The sequence below is a fragment of the Apodemus sylvaticus genome, chromosome 5 (genome assembly GCF_947179515.1).
Source record: "Apodemus sylvaticus chromosome 5, mApoSyl1.1, whole genome shotgun sequence".
Classification (NCBI taxonomy): Eukaryota; Metazoa; Chordata; class Mammalia; order Rodentia; family Muridae; genus Apodemus; species Apodemus sylvaticus.
The window spans coordinates 71362333-71371176 of NC_067476.1; the positions used below are offsets into that span (position 1 = coordinate 71362333).

Genomic DNA, 8844 nt, shown 5'->3' on the forward strand with positions numbered 1-8844 from the left:
AAAAATATCCAGACAAATTATGAAATTTTCAGTATATTCCAAATGCAGAAAGGATTTAAATACAAATTTTAGGTGACATAAATTATCAAAGGTTTATTCCATTCATATAGAAAGTCCTTCATGGGAGGACCATGGTGGATAACATGAGTTTATTGTAGCAAGAAGAGTAATATTGATAATAATGCTCCCTAAGCTTACTGGCAATTAAGTATTTCTCTATCCTATTAATATACTTTTTATACTGCCTGTACAAGACTATGGTGTGATTACCTATTTGTTCTTTACAATAATTCTCATAACAATCTGTAAAATGTCTCATAATATTTTCACTTTGTAGTAGAGGAAATAAGAATATAACATGCCAAGGAATTCCCGTAAGATAAAAAAGAAATTGCATATGGAAGAACCAGGTTTCTAAGCTAGAGTTCTATCTCCTTATAAATGTTTTGAAGTACAATCCTGGAGCCTTCATTTTTTACTTATATTAAAGGAGAGGTGAGTGGGACCATGAAAGAGACCAAAATGTTCCACATAAATTTAATTTTAGACTAGTCTCAAAATATTTATGTTATTTTGATCATAATAAAAAGATTAAATAAAACAATTAAAATTCACTTATTATAAGGATATAGAGTGTAAGTCAAGATTTCAAAGTAAAATAAATACATACTAACCTAAAATGCAAATGTGACTGGTCTTTATTATTTCCTTGAATTTTGGATTCAATTGCTAATTTATGTGGTTCTATGTTCCTAGTATTTTAAATAATGTAAAAATAGCTATTTAACCATCTTTGTAAAATATAATGAGAATTAAAATGGAAAATATCTAATGAAAGCACTACGAGATCAGTCATTTAAGTAATGTTGTTCTTGTTATACTAAATAGCATTTAATCTTCATGATTCTGGAGTCATTTGAAAAACAGATAAAACAATGTCAGCCATACAATTTGCTATAAACATTAAGAAAGGAACATGTGTACAGGAAGCTGTCATGCCTCATAAAAACTCAATCACTTGAAAGCATATAGTACTACTGTGACATCATTAGATTTAATAACCATTTTGATTTTTTAGTGTTCAGATTTTTATTAGAACCCAAAGTATCAGGCTCCTATCATTTTTCAAGCAAAAAAAAATATGTTTTTTCTTGACCTTCTCCTCTCTTCTCCTCTGCCCCTGCTCTTTACCTTCCACCACAGTTCTTACATACTCTATGCTGTCATCAGTTACACTCTATTCTCAATTGGCCTTGAACTCCTTTCTCCTGCTTCCATTCTAGTACTCAACCCCAGACTTTCTCTTTCACCTCACATATACAACTTTACTACATTAGTATTCAATATTTTCCCTTCTTCAATCTCCTCTTTACCATTCCACTTATATTCTTACACCTGCTGGGTTTCCTTATTCCATATGGATGCAGAAAAATGCTTTAGTTTTTCATTCAATGACCGTTACACACACCTTCTACTTCTTCATTAAAGCTTAACTGCCACTAGCATAGAATCTACTAAAGTAATAATTCAGTTCTCTCCTGTCCTGCATACTTATAAATGTTCTTCATATTGATTCACTAAAGAGAGTTGTCACCTGAGAAGCAATTTGAAGAACTGAGTCTTATGAAAATTCATAGACAAACAATACAAAGAGATTTGAAGCCTATTAGGTTGGGGAATTTTAATAGATTCATGGTTGCATTAATATTTTTTCAGGTGATATAACCAGCCATCACATGAAATAAATGGGGAGCCAAAACAATGTGACAGAATTTATCCTTCTGGGACTCACAGAGAACCCAAAAATGCAAAAAGTTGTATTCATTGTGTTTTTTCTTATCTACATCATTTCTATAACAGGAAATGTGCTCATTGTGGTCACTATAACTTCTACATCATTATTAGAGTCCCCTATGTACTTTTTCCTTGCTTATCTGTCCTTTATTGATGCCTGCTATTCCTCTGTTAGCACCCCTAAACTGATAGCAGATTCACTTTGTGAAAAGAAGACAATCCTTTTTAATGGATGCATGACTCAGATCTTTGGGGAGCATTTGTTTGGAGGTGCTGAAATCATCCTGCTGACCGTAATGGCCTATGACCGCTATGTGGCTATCTGCAAACCCCTTCATTATGCAACCATCATGAGTCGAAGACTATGTAACTTGCTAGTGGGAGTGTCATGGTTGGGAGGTTTTCTTCATGCCACCATACAGATCCTGTTCATTTTCCAACTACCCTTCTGTGGCCCTAATATCATAGATCACTTCATGTGTGATCTTAATCCTTTGCTCAACCTAGTCTGCACTGATACTCACACTCTTGGACTCTTTGTTGCAGCCAACAGTGGCTTTATTTGTTTTCTAAACTTCCTTCTTCTGTTGGTCTCCTATGTTGCCATCCTGCGCTCCTTAAAGAACCACAGTGCAGAGGGAAGGCGCAAAGCCCTCTCTACCTGTATTTCACACATAACAGTGGTTGTCTTGTTCTTTGTGCCTTGCATATTTGTATACATGAGACCTGTAGCTACCTTACCCATGGATAAAGCAGTTGCTATGTTCTATACTATGATAACTCCCATGTTAAATCCCTTAATCTATACCTTAAGAAATTCTCAGATGAAAGATGCCATTAAGAAATTGGGTAGCCCTAAAATTCTTGCAAGTAATAAATGAACATACCAGGAACATAGCATGAGTTAAACTGAGTCAGAAAATAAAACAGTTACTTTCTAAAATTTTGACAAGATATATTTATCAGAAAACTAGTTAATGTAAATTATTTACAAATTCTTTACTAAAGAGTGTAGAAATGGGTGCAAGAAAAGACAGCATTTATTCCATGCATATTTGGGAAATTTTACAAAATTAGACTTTTTTTTCAATCACTGTCCTCATATATGTATTCATATTGTTACCATATAGTAAAATGGAAAGAAATAATACTAGTGCTGAGATTATAATCTCTCTGACAATCCAAAGGGACGTACTAATAGTCTTCACATTTTTAGGGACCAACAGAATTGAAAGTATTGTGATGGTTTGTACATGCTTGGCTGGGGAATGGCACTATTAGGAGCTATGACCTTGTTAGAATAGGTGTGTCAATGTGGGTCTGGGCTTTAATACCCTTGTCCTATTTGCCTGGAAGCCAGTTATCTACTGGCCTTCAGATGAAGATAGAGAACTTTTACTTCTTGAACTATGCCTGCCTGAACCCAGCCATGTTCCTGCCTTGATGATAATGGATTGAACTTCTGAACCTCTAAGCCAGCCCCAATTAAATGTTGTCCTTATAAGAGTTGCTCTGTAGTACACACCTTTAATCCCAGCATTTGGGAGGCAGAAGCAGGCAGATTTCTGAGTTTGAGGCCAGCCTGGTCTACAGAATGAGTACCAGAATAGCCAGGGCTATATAGAGAAACCCTGTCTCAGAAAAAATAAAAATAAACAAACAAACAAACAAACAAACAAAAAAACAACCTTGCTGTGATCATGGTGTCTCTTCACAGCAGTAAACCCTAAGGCAATTACCAAAACCCTAAGCATTGTTATTGATGAAACAGTGGCCAAAACATGATTGATTTTCCAGACTATTCTTATGAGCTGATGACATGATGACAACACAATGATTATATAAACCTAGATTCACAACATACTGACATTTTGCTTTAATATTCCCTACTTTCTCAGAAACATTTTGTTTTCAGAAGAATAATATTCCCTATTTTAACCACTTTACTTTTTAATAACATTTTATTATTGAAAGCTATTTTCAAAGTATGCTCATCCCTAGCGATGGTCTAAGGGAGGGAGTCAGAGGCGATTGGTTAATGGATAAACAGATGAGGCTGAATTGGAGGTACATATAATTCCTTATGTTCTATAACATCATGTGGTTATGAAAGTTTATGAAAATGAATTGAATTTTTCAAAATAACAATAAAGAGTAATTGAACAATCCAAATAAAAAGACATAATGTATCTCTGAGCTGAGATATACTAATCTGATATTGCATATCATATACATGTATTAAAATGTCATACTGTATCCCAGAAATATGTGCAATTACTGTGTGTTAATTAAAATTAAGATACATTTAAAATGCATGTCTCCTGTGGTAATTTAAATGATACATATCTCCCATTGGCTCAGATACTTGAACACAGGTTCCTAGTTGTTTGTGATGCTTAGAGAAGTGATGCAGCCTTGCTAGACTAAGTAAATTTTGGGGAGTGGGTTTGAGAATTCATAGCTTTGTCCTACTTCTAGTTTGTTGTCTCTACCTCCATTTTGAAGATGAAGATGTGAATTCCCCATTCCTTGTTCTCGTAGCCTTATCTAACACTTGATTCTATACCTTCCCACATTAATAGGCTCTTATCCTCAGGAACTATGAACTAAAACTATGCCTTCCACAAGTTGTACTTGGTCACACCAATAGAAAAATAATGGACACATACAGCTCCAAACACACACACACACACACACACACAGACACACACACACTCATAAACACATACACACACAAACATACTCACACACACACCAAAATAAATACATTCTAGTTTTTTATTTCTTTTATGTACTAATGAACAATTACCCTGAGCCCAAGAAATCTATCAGAAACATTGATCTTTATTGCTGCTTGACTTAACTCCAGGTCCTTGCTTGACTTAACTTAGAATCTACTAGGACATACTAAGAAGAAAAAAATACAAATAATAACATAAATAAGACAGTAAATCACATTATGTTGTGAAAGCATGTTAACACAAAATTGGGCAGCCCTAGAATTCTTATGTCAAGAAAAAACAATAGGAGCCAAAGAGTTAGGAACAATCAGAAGATGGGTGATGGCTCACTTGCTAAAGTGTTTATCGTGCAAGCATGAGGACCTGATCCCATATCTCCAGAACTCTACCAGCAACATGAGAAATAGATTTCCTCACAGAAAATCACACCCTTTGATTGTCTAATACCAAATGGCCATCCCTGAAAACATATATACAAGTAACATTATACCAACTTAGCAGGTTACATTTATGAATTTAGGAATATATATGTATATACATTGATATATGTAACAACAAATAGTGAAAAATAAAAAGCAAGGCAGAGCATTTTGAAGGGCTTGCGAGGAGGAAAGGAAGGGAAAGAAAGGGGGGAAGCAGCATAATACATATGTACGTGATTTCTTGATTCTGTAACCTCAGCACTGATAGAGCAGAGACCAGGGGTCATCAGTGCTCATTGACTGGCCAGTCAAGCTAAATAGCTCCACGTTCAATGAGAGAATCTATCACATACCTATATACATGTAAAAAGATGCAGAAACATACACTAAACACACGCAGAACAATGTCAGAAGAATGCATGGGCATGAAGCTGATCTGAAAGTATTTCAGGTCAGAAGAATGCATGGGCATGAAGCTGATCTGAAAGTATTTCAACAAGAAGAAATACATTTAAAAGACTAGGTCTTGCTTAGGAGGGCCTTTCTATGAGAGACTGTTTTGCAAAAGATTTCTTGATGTCTGGCTCTTACCATCTTTCCACCCCCTCTTCTGTGATGTTTCCTGAGACATAGATGCAGGAGCTATGATATAGATGCATCCACTGAGGCTGGGTTCCCCATGATCTACTCTAACCACAGCATTGAAAAGGAAATAAAAGAAACAAGATTAGAAGCACGAGAGTAGCTTCAGCTTACTGTAAGGATTAACGTGTGAATTCTGTAGAGAATACAGATGGAGAGTGTGGCAGATTCTGTTTCATCCAGCTTAAGTCTGTTCTCCCAGCCTAGAACACATCTATGCTCCAAGCATCACAAGTCTACATTACTGACAATTCATAGCCCAATTCATATCTGTACAATGCAAGTGAAAAAAAAGTAAGGAAATATTCTATTTCAGAGGTTCCAAATGTCTAATACAAAGTAGAAAGTAGTTATTTCCTTGTCTCCAAGGGGAAACAGGTCTGCAGCATACACAAAAAGATTCCCAAATTCCAGGCTGAAGTCAACGGCAGCTGAGACCACATCCTTTTCCCCTGCTACAATCAGCTTCCTTCAACTCATTCTCCTAATAATTCATTTTCCTCAAAATGCCCATCTCAGGATCTCCACCTACATACCTCTACCTAAACTTATAGTTTAGTTAGAATTCAACTAACTAATAGTTAGAATTCATATAACTAATAGTTGAGATAGAATTCAAGAAACATGTAGTAATTATAAACAAAAGATTTTGATATAGAATGAATGTTAGAGAAAGTCATAAATAAAACAGCTTCTGGTTTATATTACTGGAAAATTAGAGACCTTAAAATATGGGATAAGGTACAATAATTCTCTTATTCTATGGAAAAAGCCCCTGTCAATTAGTTAAAAGCCTACATATAAAGGATTAATTATTAATTTGTCCATCAGCCTGACCTCCTTTGATCTGAGACATCAGCTATTTTCCCTGTCTTTGATCAGCAACAGCAGCTTTCACTACCAGCATTCACCTTGAAACTACACTGTTGGCTTTTTTTTTTCTCATATCAGTCTTGGACCATAACTATGCTACAAAGTTGGCTAGGTCTCTAGTTATTTGTAGATCTTGTAAATGTTTATCTTCCATAACCATATGAAAGAAATATGGCTCCAGAATACAGTACCTACCTCTCATGCACAAGGCCCTGAATTCAATCCTTAATACTCAAAAGAAAGTTATATAATCACATGATATATTATTATTATGTTATGATTATATTATAATAAGCATGTATTGTTGAGGAATTTTAAAATTGCAACATGTCTGCTCTGACAAGAGATCATATCCAAAGACCTTCCAGAACTGTATGATATGGCTGGAATATAGATACACCTTTAATCTCAGGAAATGCGAGCAAGCAGACCATTGAGTTCAAAGACAGCCTGGTATAGGGCAAGTTTCAGGTAAAGACAAGCTTAGGTCCAAGTATAGTAGCACGCGCCTTTAATCCCAGTATTCAGAATACCGAAGCATGTAGTTATCTCTGTTCTACTCAGTTTGGTTGAGTCAGTGAGTTGAAAGGCAGTACAGTGGAGATCATGGCAGTTCAGTTTGTGGAGTTCAGAGGCAGTTTTCACAGAGACAGTTTTATAGAGACAGGTTGCAGAGAGAACAAGCTAGATACAAGTGAAGACAGAATGAAGCAGAGAATGAGAAGGAGCCAGAAAATTAGAACAGATTGCTAGAGTTACTTTAAAGGTAATCTGTGGGCTGGAGAGACGACTCAGCAGTTAAGAGCACTGACTGCTCTTCCAGAGGTCCTTAGTTCAAACCCTAGTAACCACATGGTGGCTCACAACCATCTGTAATGAGATTTGATGCCCTCTTCTGGTGTGTCTGAAAACAGCTACAGTGTACTTACATATAATAAATAAATAAAATCTTTAAAAAAAATAAAGATAAACTGTGCAATTCACTTAGAAGTTAAAGCAGTCTGAATCAGTCAGCTGGAAGAGGATTTTAAGCCAGAAGAGCTGAATTGAACCAACCAACCAGAATTCAGAAAGAGTTAAAAAGGGTGAGCTTATTTAGCAGTAAGTCTGAGAGGTGACAATTATGTCAGATGAATAAAAGATATTTTACCTTATAACAAATTTAATAAATATGCAATTTTTTATATTTTTTTATTTTTATTTATTTTTATTGAGTAGCTTCTTCATTTATATTACCAATGGTAAGACCTTTCCCAATTTCCCCCCTCCCAAAAGCCTCCCTTCCCAACGATTCCCTACCCCTCCTTCCACCCCCTGCCACCATGAGTATGCCCCTCTACAGGACATAGTCCTACCTCCCCCCCCAGCTCCCCCTCCCCCATCCATTTCCCTTTGTTCTATTGAGCCTTTACCTGACCAAAGACCACTCCTCCCACTAATGCCCAAAAAGGCATTTCTCTACCACATTTTTGGCTGGAACCATGTATACCCCTTGGTTAATGGTTCAGTCCCTGGGAGTCTTGGGGTATCTGGGTGTCAGAAGTCATTGTTCTTCCCATGGGCTATATACCCCTTCAGCTCCTCTGGACCACCCTCCAGATCCTCTGTTGGGGACCCCAAGCTCAGTCCAATAGTTGGTTGCTAGTTTCTGCCTATGTATTTGTAAGGCTCTGGCAGGGCCCCTCTGGAGACAACCATGGCATGCTCCTTTTGGTACATGCTTCTCGTTGTAGTGTGGGTTTGGTAATTGTTTATAGGATGAATCCCCAGGTAGGGCACTCACTGGGTGGCCTTTACTTCAGACTCTGCTCCACACATTTGTCGTTTATTCATCAGGTTTTGCTAGAGCTGTGAAATCAATAGATGATGAGTGATAGATACAGGCATGCATGTATAGTCAAAGAGATACAAAGTCTGTAAAATGTCACTTTAAATGTATGTTTCCATGACTAACAGTTAGGTATTAACCAACTGGTGTGTTCTTCCAGGAAGAAGACTATGTTTCCCACTCAGCATTCTTCATTTGTCCATGGTTCTTTGTACAGGTCTGATGCCTTGTGGTCCCCCCCCCCCGCCCCCCACATTGATCTATTGATGTCATCCTTTCTCAGCCCATGTTTGGGCAATCGTGTTGGTGAGACATTATTGGTATAGCTTCTGATAATCATAAAACACCCAGCATCACAGCAAACTCCCTGATCCTGGCCCTTATAATCTTTCTGCCCTCTCTTCTGCAATGTTCTCTGAGCCTTAGATGTTGACCTCCACAAATCTGCATTTTGATTTGTTGTGTTGAAAGCCATTTTTAAATCTAGGAAAGAAAATCCAGTTACCAATTAAACTTGCTAGTTTTGTATACATTTGACATAAGA

The 8844-nt window shown here is 36.7% G+C and overlaps 1 pseudogene; it reads left to right on the forward strand.

The window, feature by feature from the left end:
- The first annotated feature begins 1736 nt into the window (after positions 1-1736).
- Positions 1737-2675, forward strand: LOC127684431 (olfactory receptor 4C46-like; annotated as a pseudogene).
- The last annotated feature ends 6169 nt before the right edge of the window (positions 2676-8844 follow it).